Here is a 13,367-nt window from a genome sequence, read left to right on the forward strand (position 1 = left end):
TTTTAGATACCTTCAGGTGTGGGGACTCCACCACTGCCACAGGCAGCCTGGTCCAAGCCTTGATAACCTTTTCAGGGAACAAATTGTTCCTCATGTCCAATCTAAACCTCCTCTGGCACAGCTTGAGGCCATTTCTGCTTGTCCCATTGCTTGTCCTTTGGGAGAAGAAACTGATCCCCAACCTGGCTCTGGACTCCTTTCAGGGAATCATAGGATCAAGCAGGCTGGAAGAGAGCTCCAAGCTCAGCCAGCCCAACCTAGCACCCAGCCTTGGCCAAGCAGCCAGACCATGGCACTAAGTGCCCCAGCCAGGCTTGGCTGCAACACCTCCAGCCACACAGACTCCACCACCTCCCTGGGCAGCCCATTCCAATGCCAATCACTCTCTCTGCCAACAACTTCCTAACAACATCCAGCCTAGACCTGCCCTGGCACAGCTCCAGGCTGTATCCCCTTCTGTTGCTGCTTGCCTGGCAGCAGAGCCCAACCCCACCTGGCTACAGCCTCCCTTCAGGTAGACAGCAATGAGCTCTGCCCTGAGCCTCCTCTTCTCCAGGCTATGTTGTGGAGGTCTCCCCCCAGCCTCCTTTACTCCAGATCAAGCACCCCCAGTTCCCTCAGCTGCTCCTCACAAGACTTGTGCTCTAGACCCAGCTCTGGACCCACTCCAGCACCTCAGTGTCCTTGGGAGGAGGGTTCCAAAACCGAACCCAGGATTAAAGGTGTGGGAAGACTTTGAACCCTTCATCAGGCTTGGCATGAGCCCAGCCATGCCCCCAGGATGCATCTTCAGCATGACCCCAGGACAGGAAGGCAAAAACTCTTGCACTTAGTCACCAGGGAGCAGTCATGGGATGGTGATTCACAGGGGATGGTGCCAGTCAGTCGGGAAGAGACCACGGAGAGGTGACAGGGCATGGACTGTGCTCCTCCAGAGCCACCCAGCATAGGCTTGAGGCAGGGCTGTGACCCAGCGGGATTTTCTCTCCCTGGCTAAGGGGAAGGGCTGGTAGGTTGGAGAGGATGGTGTGATATGGGCATGGCTCAGCTCCTCTGTTCCTGGGTTCCCTGTGAGCTGGTGCTGATGTCCTGGCTTTTGGCTTTCTGGCTGTGGGTGCAGGTTGGTGCTGGGTTCCCTGTGAGCTGGTGCTGATGTCCTGGCTAGAATTCTGGCTGTGGGTGCAGGTTGGTGCTGGGTTCCCTGTGAGCTGGTGCTGATGTCCTGGCTTTTGGCTTTCTGGCTGTGGGTGCAGGTTGGTGCTGGGTTCCCTGAGAGCTGGTGCTGATGCCCTGGCTTTTGGCTTTCTGGCTGTGGGTGCAGGTTGGTGCTGGGTTCCCTGTGAGCTGGTGCTGATGCCCTGGCTTTTGGCTTTCTGGCTGTGGGTGCAGGTTGGTGCTGGGTTCCCTGAGAGCTGGTGCTGATGCCCTGGCTTTTGGCTTTCTGGCTGTGGGTGCTGGGTTCAGGATGTGGGAATCTGTAGCCTGATCTGGTAAAACTGGACTTGTTCCTCAGGCTGATTTGCCCTAAATTTGCATAGGGAAATTAGGCTAAGATGAGTTTCTGGTTTCAATATCCTAATTTAACCATTCCCCGCCCCCCCCCCCGTGCTCTCACAGGCACTTCTGCAGCTCTATAAGGCAGGACATGCTATGCCAGCAAACAGAGGGACATCCCCTTGCCTTGCTCCTCCTTACTGCCTAAATCGGCTGGAAAACGGAAGCAAAGGCTTGGAGTGGGGTGATAAACCCTGTGCCAGAGCAGACAGGGCACCTCTTGCCCTGAGCAGTGGTGGGGAAGCCTTTTGGCACTGAGGGTTCATGTGCCTGTGGTGTCCATCAAACATGTTTAGAAGAGAGTGTTTATAGGTGGGGTGTGAGTGTGTTCTGTGTGCTGCAGCTGGGGTGTGAGTGTGTTCTGTGTGCTGCAGCTGGGGTGTGAATGTGTTCTGTGTGCTGCAGCTGGGGTGTGAATGTGTTCTGTGTGCTGCAGCTGGGGTGTGAATGTGTTCTGTGTGCTGCAGCTGGGGTGTGAGTGTGTCCTGTGTGCTGCAGCTGGGGTGTGAGTGTGTTCTGTGTGCTGCAGCTGGGGTGTGAGTGTGTTCTGTGTGCTGCAGCTGGGGTGTGAGTGTGTTCTGTGTGCTGCAGCTGGGGTGTGAGTGTGTTCTGTGTGCTGCACTGGGGTGTGAGTGTGTTCTGTGTGCTGCACTGGGGTGTGAGTGTGTTCTGTGTGCTGCAGCTGGGGTGTGAGTGTGTCCTGTGTGCTGCAGCTGGGGTGTGAGTGTGTTCTGTGTGCTGCAGCTGGGGTGTGAGTGTGTCCTGTGTGCTGCAGCTGGGGTGTGAGTGTGTTCTGTGTGCTGCACTGGGGTGTGAGTGTGTTCTGTGTGCTGCAGCTGGGGTGTGAATGTGTTCTGTGTGCTGCACTGGGGTGTGAGTGTGTTCTGTGTGCTGCAGCTGGGGTGTGAGTGTGTTCTGTGTGCTGCAGCTGGGGTGTGAGTGTGTTCTGTGTGCTGCAGCTGGGGTGTGAGTGTGTTCTGTGTGCTGCAGCTGGGGTGTGAGTGTGTCCTGTGTGCTGCAGCTGGGGTGTGAATGTGTTCTGTGTGCTGCACTGGGGTGTGAGTGTGTTCTGTGTGCTGCAGCTGGGGTGTGAGTGTGTCCTGTGTGCTGCAGCTGGGGTGTGAATGTGTCCTGTGTGCTGCACTGGGGTGCATGAAGAGTGTGGCCAGCAGGGCAAGGGAGGTTCTCATCCCCACCCCTACAGAAGCCACATCTGCAGTGCTGGGTCCAGCTCTGGGTTCCCCAGTTGCAGAGAGCCAGGGAAGTGCTGCAGAGAGTCCAGGGGAGGCTGCAAAGCTGCTGAGGGGCCTGGAGCAGCTCTGGGAGGAGCAAAGGCTGAGAGCCCTGGGGCTGAGAGCCTGCAGAAGAGCAGCCCCAGAGGGCAGCTGAGCAATGCTCAGCAAGAGCTGAAGGAGCTGTGGGGGGCAGGAGCCTGGGGCCAGACTCTGCTCAGTGGTGCCCAGGGACAGGCCAAGGGGCAGCAAGGGGCACAAAGTGTCAGGCAGGAGGTTGGCTGTGCAGAGGAGGAGCAAGTTGTTTGCTGTGAGGGTGCTGGAGGCCTGGAGCAGGCTGCCCAGAGAGGCTGTGGAGTGTCCTTGTGTGGAGAGCTTCCAACCCCCCTGGCACTGTGCTGCTGGGCAAGCTGCTGTGGGTGCCCTGCTGTAGGAGCGGGGCTGGGCTGGATGATGCCCAGGGGTCCCCTCCAGCCGCAGCGCGCTGGCATCGGCGCGTTCCACGCCGTGTGCAGGAGATGTGCCCGCACGGAGCTGCATGCGGCTGCACCGCCGTGCATATGTCCGCGCCTCCAACCTCGCCGCACACGGCAGAGCCTCTCTCACCCGCGGGGCGCCCCCGAGCCCCGCCGCCGCGGCCCCGCCTCGAACTCTCAGCCCAGCGCTCCGCTCGGCCTGCTGGGGGCGCCAGCGAAGCCGCCGCGCCACCGGGGCGGGCCGCCCGCCGCTGCCTGTGCCGCGTCTCTATGGTGGCCGCTCTGGCCGCGCTCTCGGTGGCAGGCCGCCGCAGCCCGGCAGTTGCCATAGCGCCGCCGCCGCGCCGAGCGGTAGGGCTTGGGGCCCAGCAGCAGCCAGGCCCGGCCCTGCCGCTCGCCACGGGACGGGGCTGCCGGAGGAGGCAGGTGAGGGGGTGCGGACGCTGCCGGTGCTCGGCCAGGGCTGGGGCGGCCAGGTTGCGGGTGTCTGCGTGTAGCGGGGGCCTCCGGGGGAGCTGTTTGTTTGGCGTACGGTAGTGAGGGGACTGCCGGGAGGGTGGAGGTGACGGGAGGGGGTTACATGTCGGGGCCGTGCGGCTGCGGAGCCGTCACTGCGGTTCCTCAGGGGGCTGTGGGCTGTGGGAGCCGCTGGGGACCGGGAGTCTTGTCAGGTGTGAGGCAGGAAGGCGCTGCCAGGGCTTGGGGGACACGGGGCAGGGAGAATGGGGACTCTTAGCCTGGCACAGGCAGGGGGACATGGGGCAGGGAGAATGGGGACTCAGCCTGGAACAGGCAGGGGGACACGGGGCAGGGAGAATGGGGACTCTTAGCCTGGCACAGGCAGGGGGACAAGGAGAGGCTGGAGGAGGACTGCAGGTGCCTGGATTTTAGTTTTGGGGGGGGATGTGGTGAAGGGAGGTCCCCACGGGACCGCTCTCAGAGCCTCCCTGACAGGGGTTCATGGCACTCAGGTGCAGCTTCTTTTCTCTGGCTGAGAGACGCTGCTGAGGGCACTGAGGGCTTGAGCAGGTTGTCCTGCTCGGAGGGCTGTGAGGGGCTCTGGAGAAGTGCCAGCCTCCGGCACAGCTCTGTGCTGCAGCTGGGCTCTCCTTGCCTTTCGGCGCAGCTAAGGCGCTCGTTCCTGGGGGAGGGCGGCGGTGCGCCTGGGGGGGTGATGCTTCCCTCGGTGGCAAAGACCCAGGTTATGGATGAGGAACTCTGCCTTGCTTCTGCTGGGAACTGGGGCCGCACGGCAGCGTGACAGCTGGGCAGGGCCTGCCTTTGCGCAGGGGCGGGAGTTCAGAAAGTAAAAGTACTTCAGTGCTCTCCGGAGCAGTTCGTTCCTCCAGCCTGCTCAAGGTGTTTCCTGCGAGGAGAGCACCGAGGCCGCCTCAGCTCGGTTTCCAGTCCTTATTTCAGTGTGTGGCTGCAGGTTGGTGAATGTAAACCGCGCTGAGAGCACCACCGGGCCAGCCCGAGCCAGTGCAGAGCGAGGACTCAGCAAAGCCGACCAGGGTGAGTGTGCTGACTGCATGACAAATAAGCTGCTTGGGCTGATAGCTTGACGTGTTTCAAACACTGCCGGGGCAGCCAGACCTCCTCAGGTGCTGGATCGTAGAATCATAGAATCAACCAGGTTGGAAGAGACCTCCAAGATCATCCAGTCCAACCTAGCACCCAGCCCTATCCAGACAACCAGACCATGGCACTAAGTGCCCCAGCCAGGCTTGGCTTCAACACCTCCAGGGATGTTGACTCCACCACCTCCCTGGGCAGCCCATTCCAATGCCAATCACTCTCTCTGTGAAGAACTTCCTCCTAACATCCAGCCTATACTTCCCCCAACACAACTTGACACTGTGTCCCCTTATTCTGTTGCTGGTTGCCTGGCAGAGGTAAGGAGAGGGTAAAAGCATTGACAGAAGTGTCCTAGTGTCGTGGTTCTTTGATGGAGATGTGCTCAAGGTAATGTTTAATTTGCTGTGACACAGAGAGGTTTTCTTTCTGTTTGATTGGAGCTCACTTCCTCCTCCCCTGACCCTTCTGTGGGTAGCACAGCAGGTCTTGCACGTTGTTTGGAGAATTATCTACTGGCAGTGGAGGGACTTGTGGCAGTTTTCTTTCTAAGCAGACTCTGGGGTTGGTAAAGAGCTCTGTAGAGTTGCAGAATCCTTTGTTAATTCTCTGTTTCGTCAGGATGGGCAATGACAGGAACCTTATCAGCTGGCGTGGTTTGTGTTTGCAGCCTACTGGGTGGTGTTTCAAAACTGTGAAGCTCATGCTGTAAGATAAATGATCATTAAGGTACATCCATAATTACACCAAGTAAACAAGCCAAAGGAGTATTAACACTTTATCATCTCCCTTGGTGCCGCCTGCTTCCAGAGCTTAGAAGTAGAATAGAAGCTTTAAATGTTGCTCTTTATGAACTCCAGGTCCTTGCATACTCTCCTTAACACCTTTTGTGCTCACAGTAGCGGGGAGGTGTGTGTGTGTGGGGGGGCTGTCCTACTCACTCTTTGTAAACACAGTTGCTTCTGAACTGGGTCAAATGAAACAAAACACTTTAAACTGCCTGCTGTGGTGTGCTTTGTTAGGAGCAATTCCCTCTGTCTGGGTGGATCCTGGGGCTGAATGACCTGACTGCAGCACCTGCTGGTAGCACTTGGACTTCTAATTAAAAGCAGGTTGCCTTGACATTGGCGTTCGTGGGTTAATGCTCATTTTTTTTGCTGGACTGGACTAGTTTTAGAGCTACCACTTAAGTGTGGTGTTCTCTGGTAGGGCAAAAAAGTAGGCTGACTTCCAGCGTGGCTTTGCTCATCAGCAGCTGCATGTGACAGGGCCCTTGAGAGTCAAAATGAGAGCTGAAGGCAGTGCCTTGCAACGAGGGTGCAAAGGAATCCTGTCTGTAAGTTACACTTTGGAGATGGTACTCACCAGTTGAATTTGAGACCGAAATCTATCATCTTTCCTCCAACACTTCCAAGTTTCTCTTGCTTGTGGTTGCCTTCAGCCTGGTTTTGTGTCAGTATTTCGCTGGGGTATTTTTAACTGTGCCATTTTCACTTGTTGTTACACGACCCTGCACCCTGGTTTGTTGTTTGTGACATCTCACAGAGATGATGAACTCTTCCACCAGGCCAGGGCACCATTTAGGTTGAATTGCCAGGGCTATATATATAGAAGGGTTATTAAAACCCCTGCTTTGGACTTTGAACCAGCTTTTGCATGGTGGAAGGGTGAAAGCAGATCTCCAGGCTGTCGGCTGCGGCGGTGCTCTGCTGTGTGACTCACCTAGCCCTGTGCTGGCAGGCTGTGTGCCCGAGCCAGTACTGCAGCTCTGTGTCCTCACAGCTCACCAGCTGAAACGCTGCCCTCACCCAGTGCCTGCTGGTTTTACTGCAGCACACGTAGAAAGAGCTGTGTCTCCTGAGGTCTGGGTCCCTTCCCCCGCAGGAGTGCGTCCTCATACAAAGGGCATCTCGGAGCATCTTTTCTCCAAAGCCTTTGACCAGCCCTAAGGGATACCAAGCCTGATCTGGAGACAAGAAATTAGAAAGTACGTTGAACTTGGTGCTTAATAAAACACTTTGCAGGCAGAAGGATGATGTGAGGGGCAGGTAATTGTGTGCTTGTGTCTCCTTTTCAGCCACAGCTGTGTTTGAAGTGCTGCTGACCTACAGGTGTGGTTATGAAAACCGAGGGAGCTCTGTCCTGCTGTGGAGTCTGAGCTCAGGCCACAAGTATAGCATGGCTCTGAGTTACCTGAGTACTGCAGCAGGGTGAGGTGGGCTCAGTACCTGGGTGCTCCTCAGGGAGTGCTGGGGCCAATGCTGTGGTAAGGTCAGGGCTGCTGCAGCGACACTGCCTGTGCTGTGTGCTCTGCCTTCAGTGTGTTCCTGTGGTACAAATGTGTCTGCAGCTCTGCCCTGGCTTCCCCGGACAAACCCCAGCCAGCCTCCTGCTCCTCAGAGTGATTCCAGTCATTAGTCTTGAGCCTCACCTCGAGCACTGTGTGCAGCTCTGGAACCCTCACTTCAGGAAGGATACTGAGGTGCTGGAGCAGGTCCAGAGGAGAGTGACGAGACTGGGGAGGGGGCTGGAGGGGAGGTCGTATGAGGAAAGGCTAAGGGAGCTGGGAGAAGAGGAGACTTAGGGGGGCCCTTATCACTCTCTACAACTACCTGAAAGGAAGTGGTAGTCAGGTGGGGGCCAGGCTCTTCTCCCAGGCAACTTGTGCCAGGACAAGAGGGCATGGTCTGAAGCTGCACTGGGGGAGGTTTAGGTTGGATATTAGGAAGCACTTCCTCATGGAAAGGTGATTAAGCACTGAAATGGACTGTCCAGGGAGGTGGTGGAGTCCACAAGCCTGGAAGTCTGTAAGCAAAGATCGCATGTGGCACTTGATGGCATTGGTTAGCTGATGTGGTGTCGGGTCATAGGCTGGACTTGGTGATCTCAGAGGTCTTTTCCAGCCGCGGTGATTCTGTGATTCTGAGCTTCTTGCTGTTTCTTCTCTGGTTCCCTCTGCTTCCCAGGCACTGGCATTACAAGAAGCCAGAAACGAAAACGTTGAACTTCCTCCACGTGGCGTGCAGGGAGCGGGGCTGCTTTGCAGGGGTCAGTGAGTGTGAGCTGTGTTCCACAGAGGGAAAGAACTCTGCCACTGCTGAGATGATGCCAGAGACAGAACTCAGCTGCGTGCTGAGTATCCTGACCACCCACCAAAGTCGGTTATTTAGTCCTCAGAGAACGTTGCAATCTGATTTTAAGCAGCAGAGTATGACTGGCTGAGCAAGAGCTCAGACTTTGTCTTAGTCTCTCCCTTCTTTCTCAGTCAGTTCCCTCAGAACCAAGAGGGCTCCTTCCAGCCTCTGAGACACCCTTTTGGCTTTTCAGATCTGTGTTCCCATAAGGGATTTGCTTTAAAGAGAATTACTGCACTCTGAGACACTGTTTATTCTTCTCAGTGTCCATAAAATCAACACATTCTTCACATTAATTGCTCTGCAGGTTTTCTCTTTCCTCCCAGATATTAATTAGACTTCTTTCTCTAGTGCCCTCTGGCTTCTCTGCTAAATTGGCCTGTGCTAGGAATTTCCATGTTGCATTACAGTAGAGGCTAAAATATTAATGTAACAGCAACTGTTTTTTATGCTTCCATGTTTTTGTGTCCCTTCAGGAGGCTGTGGGATATGCTGATGTATTTCAGCAGCATATGTTTTGAATCTCTTAGCCTCCAGACTGATGTTAAGTGAGATTTTTAAAGCAGGTAGATTGAAAATGCTCTCTTTTGGGAGCAGCTTGTTGCATGATAACCTCTGCTGCAGAAGGCTGGTTCCTTTGGGCATTATGTATTCTATATGTACACCTGGATAGCTCCACATTGCCATGGCACAAGCAACATCATTGGGCCTGTAGTGGCACTACAAGGAGCAATAGCTTTGAGCTGAAAGAGGGGAGACTAAGACTGGAGATTAGGAAGAAATTCTTTTCAGTGAGGGTGATGAGACACTGGAATGGGTTGCCCAGGGAGGACTTGGATGCCCCCTGCCTGGAGGTGTTCAAGGCCAGGTTGGACAGCTTGGTCTAGTAGGAAGTGTCCCTGCCCGTGGTAGGGAGGTTAGAACTGGATGATCTTTAAGGTCCTTTCTGACCCAACCCATTCCATGACTCTATCCTGTGAAGTGATACCACTTAACTGTCTACAGGAGTGGCTTGGATCACTCCTCAGGTGAGCCAGAGACCAGAATGCTTCATCCCCTAGAAGTCTGGGCTGGAGCTGACATGACAGCTAAAATGCCACGCTCAGAGGGCAGCTGCTGCTGGCATGGGTGAGTGCCTTCCAGCTTTCAGTCCCCCAGCTCCTTGCACTTGCCTGGATCAGTCAGGGATAGTTTCTCCAGCGCTGTGTTTGAGGCCACGCTTGGTGAGGTTGTGTCGTGCCCTGATAAGTTTCCTTCCGTGAGTGTGTTGGTGCTGCTGAGGACTTTGAGCCACACTTGTTTGGAAAAGTGCTGAGCAACGATGTTCTGAGCAGGGAGAGTGGGTGAGCAACCAGCTCTGGTGGTGGAATGGTGGCAGCTGGGCTGGAAATGCAACTGCTGCTGGCTCAGGGAGGAGTCCCTTCGCTGTGGGATTGCCTTGGAGTTTGTTTATGCATCCCTTGAGTGTGGAGCTTTAATTCACCCAGGGGGATGAGCTCCTTTGTCAATGCTTGGATTGAATAATCTGGAGGAGAAGCAGGCCCTCCTTGGACAAATGTGAGAAATGACAAATTAATCATTAAAGGAAAGGAATCTGGGGTTAGATGAACAAAATAACTCCCCTGAGTCCTTGAACCTCTTCCTGTGTGTGCCCTGTGTTCTGGGGATGGATACAGAGTCAAGCCTGAGAGGTTGTGGGAGCTGTTCTTTTGGGTAGTGCCACAATAGCAGAGCTGTTGTGTGCCCGCAGCAAACACTGCTCCCTGTGTGCAGCACAGCCCCCAGCAGGGCCAGCTCCAGCGCAGCTGCCTGAGCCGTGGCCTGTCCTGGGGCCAGCAGGCTGCAGGAGCTGCGTGGCAGCTGATTGACTCTAGATTTCGAAGTGATTAGTTGGTAATCAAAAGGTAGGAGCCGAAGCTGGTGTTTACAGAGCTGATTTGTCATCTTGGAGCTCAGAGTGCAGGTTCCTTCCTTCCTTCCAGGCAGAGGCTGGCATCATGACCACCCTGTGCCCCTGGGGCTGGGAGCCTTATCGCTTGTGCTCGTGCTGATGTGTTTCCCTTGCTGCCTTAGAGCTGCTCTGGCCTTGAGCATCAGCCTGGGCCAGAGCAGTGAGAGCTTGGCTGGTGAGCAGAGAGAGAACTGATGCAGGTAGAGTCATAGAATCAGTCAGGGTTGGAAGGGAGCACAAGGAGCAGCCAATGCCAAGCCCCCTGCCATGCCCAGGGACACCCTACCCTAGAGCAGGCTGCACACAGCCTCAGCCAGCCTGGCCTCAAACACCTCCAGCCATGGGGCCTCAACCACCTCCCTGGGCAACCCATTCCAGCCTCTCACCACTCTCCTGCTCAACAACTTCCTCCTCACCTCCAGCCTGACTTTCTCCACCTCCACCTTTGCTCCATTCCCCCAGGCCTGCCACTCCCTCACACCCTCATAAGTCCCTCCCCAGCTTTTTTGGAGCCCACTTCAGATGCTGGCAGGCCACAAGAAGGTCCCCTGGGAGCCTCCTCTGCTCCAGCCTGCACAGCCCCAACTTTTTCAGGCTGTGCTCACAGCAGAGCTGCTGCAGCCCTCTGAGCATCCTCCTGGCCCTGCTCTGGACACACTCCAGCATCTCCACAGCCCTCTTGTCCCAGGGGCTCCAGAACTGGATGCAGGACTCCAGGTGGGGTCTGAGCAGAGCAGAGCAGGGGGGGAGAATCCCCTCCCTGGCCCTGCTGGCCACACTGCTGCTGCTGCAGCCCAGGCTCTGCTTGGCTTTCTGGGCTGCAAGTGCACACTGCTGGCTCCTGTGGAGCTTCTCCTCCAGCAGCACCCCCAAGTCCCTCTGCTCAGGGCTGCTCTCCAGCCACTCACTGCCCAGCCTGGAGTTGTGCTTGGCATTGCTTAAGGACCCAGATGCAGGTATTTCATAAAAGCAAACCCAAACCCTTCCTGACAAACTTCTTCTTTCTGTTCCTCTTCTTATTTTATACCTCTTGTCCCTTGCTTCTCTGACTTGGAGACAGATCACAGAGGGATTTTGCAGTGGAAATAACAAAATGTCATTCTGAGTGAAGTAAGAAATTCCTGAAAGGAGTGTGGTGTTTGGCTGGCTGCTGGAGCTTCAGGAGGGAGCTGCAATGCCTACAAAACATGGGCAGAGAACGCAGCTGGAATTCAAAGCACCAGGAAATAGCTGCTTGTAGGTAGCTAATCAGTGCACTTAAACCCAAAGTACTTCCAGCATTTCTTTTCCTCTGCCTTCAGAGACATCTTAACTCTGCAGAGAGCTTCACCTGATTGCCAGGGGTGGTGCTGATACCATCTCTGAACCCTTCTGTGAGTGAAACCCCATTTACAGATTGTCAAAGCCAGTCTCTCACAGCTCATCACAGGATGTTAGGGGTTGGAAGGGACCCAAGGAGATCATCCAGTCCAATCCCCCCTGCCAGAGCAGGACAATCCTATCTAACACAGATCACAGAGGAACACATCCAGACAGGCCTGGAAAGGCTCCACAGAAGGAGACTCCACAACCTCTCTGGGCAGCCTGTGCCAGGGCTCTGGGACCCTTCCAGCCAAGAAGTTCCCCCTTGTGTTGAGGCAGAACCTCTTTTGCGGCAACTTACACCCAGTGTTGCTTGTCCTATCCCAGGGAGCAGTGAGCAGAGCCTGTCCCCCCCTCCTGGCAGCCCTCAGATACTTATAAACATTGATCAAAGTAAGAAGTCCCAAATTTCTCAGCCTCTCCTCCTCAGCCCTGCCCTCCTGTCCCCTAATCATCCTCACAGCCATCGCTGGGCTCTCTCCAGTAGATCCCTGTCCCTCGTAAACTGGGGTGCCCAAAACTGAACACAGTACTCAAGATGGGGTCTCATAAGGGTAGAGTAGAGGGAGAGGAGAACCTCCCTCATACCTGGCTCCCTTCAGCCTCAAGCTGTGCCAGGGCAAGTTTAGGCTGGATGTTAGGAGGAAGTTCCTGGCGGAGAGAGTGATTGGCATTGGAATGGGCTGCCCAGGGAGGTGGTGGAGTCTGTGTGGCTGGAGGTGTTGAAGCCAAGCCTGGCTGGGGCACTGAGTGCCATGGTCTGGTTGGTTGGTTGGGGCTGGGTGCTGGGTTGGGCTGGCTGAGCTTGGAGCTCTCTTCCAACCTGCTTGATTCTATGATTCTAATACACCTTTGCCATTTTAGTTTGCTCACCTTCTGCTGTGTGAAAGGCCATTTGTGTCACGTTTTCCATGGGCTCAATGGCACATGAGGAAGCCTTTTCACTCCAGAACCCAAGCCTGGCTCTTGCAAGGCTTCACTTTGTCTCAGTGAGGTAAGATGATCGTTCTTGGAACAAATCCTGCCTCTTGGACAGTGCTTTCCAAGTGCTGTTCTGCTCAAACCCCAAGTAATTTGGTAAGGCATTGTTATGGAGGCCTGAGCTTGGTTTTCTTTACTTTTGGATGTGACTGTCAGTAATAAAAGCTGAGGCTTTTATGGCTCTGCCTGGAATAACAGATGCCAGCTTGCAATTAAATCCACACTACGTGCTGGTGTTTCCTACAACTTGCCCTAAGAAAACAAATGTGGGGGAAAGGATATAAACTATTCCTGTCTGCTGGCTGCTTGGCTGATCAGCTTTAAGCCTTAGCTGTGGAGGAAACAGTCTAAAAATATTTATTGAACCTTCTGAGCTTTTAGATCTAAAAGGAATTTTTACAACATCCAGAAAGGATTTGACATCTGTAATCCTAGATGTTTTCCTAACCAGATTTGATAGTGTGCTGCCTCCTTCAGATGCTCTTCTCATCCAAGTTCCCAGCCACCAACAGTGTCTGGCTGGCTTTTTTTGTTTGCTGCTGACACTTAGAATCATAGAATCAGTCAGGGCTGGAAGGGAGCACAAGGAGCAGCCAGTTCCAACCCCTCTGCCGTGCCCAGGGACACCCTACCCTAGAGCAGGCTGCATACAGCCTCAGCCAGCCTGGCCTCAAACACCTCCAGCCATGGGGCCTCAACCACCTCCCTGGGCAACCCCTGCCAGCCTCTCACCACTCTCATCACCAACAACTTCCTCCTCACCTCCAGCCTCACTCTCCCCACCTCCACCTTTGCTGCATTCCCCCCACTCCTGCCACTCCCTCACAGCCTCAAAAGTCCCTCCCCAGTTTTTTTGGAGCCCCCTTCAGATGCTGGCAGGCCACAAGAAGGTCACCTGGTAGCCTCCTCTGCTCCAGGCTGCACAGCCCCAACTCTTTCAGTCTGTGCTCACAGCAGAGCTGCTGCAGCCCTCTGAGCATCCTCCTGGCCCTGCTCTGGACACTCTCCAGCATCTCCACAGCCCTCTTGTCCCAGGGGCTCCAGAGCTGGATGCAGGACTCCAGCTGGGGTCTCAGCAGAGCAGAGGGGGAGAATCCCCTCC

General features: G+C 55.1%; 1 protein-coding gene across 2 annotated transcripts in view; it reads left to right on the plus strand.

Annotated features, from left to right (window-relative positions):
• Positions 1-3,580: 3,580 nt before the first annotated feature.
• The window catches only part of RFFL (ring finger and FYVE like domain containing E3 ubiquitin protein ligase), a 46,437-nt gene continuing 36,650 nt past the window's right edge, over positions 3,581-13,367 (plus strand). The window contains exons 1-2 of one of the 2 annotated variants that reach the window (XM_064166750.1): positions 3,581-3,688; positions 4,695-4,777. The gene's annotated coding sequence lies outside the window, so the exon portion shown is untranslated. Of the gene's footprint in view, positions 3,689-4,600; positions 4,778-13,367 lie in introns of those variants that run through there. The other variant, XM_064166751.1, reaches the window with a different exon arrangement.

Source organism: Pogoniulus pusillus, chromosome 27, assembly GCF_015220805.1.
Source record: "Pogoniulus pusillus isolate bPogPus1 chromosome 27, bPogPus1.pri, whole genome shotgun sequence".
Classification (NCBI taxonomy): Eukaryota; Metazoa; Chordata; class Aves; order Piciformes; family Lybiidae; genus Pogoniulus; species Pogoniulus pusillus.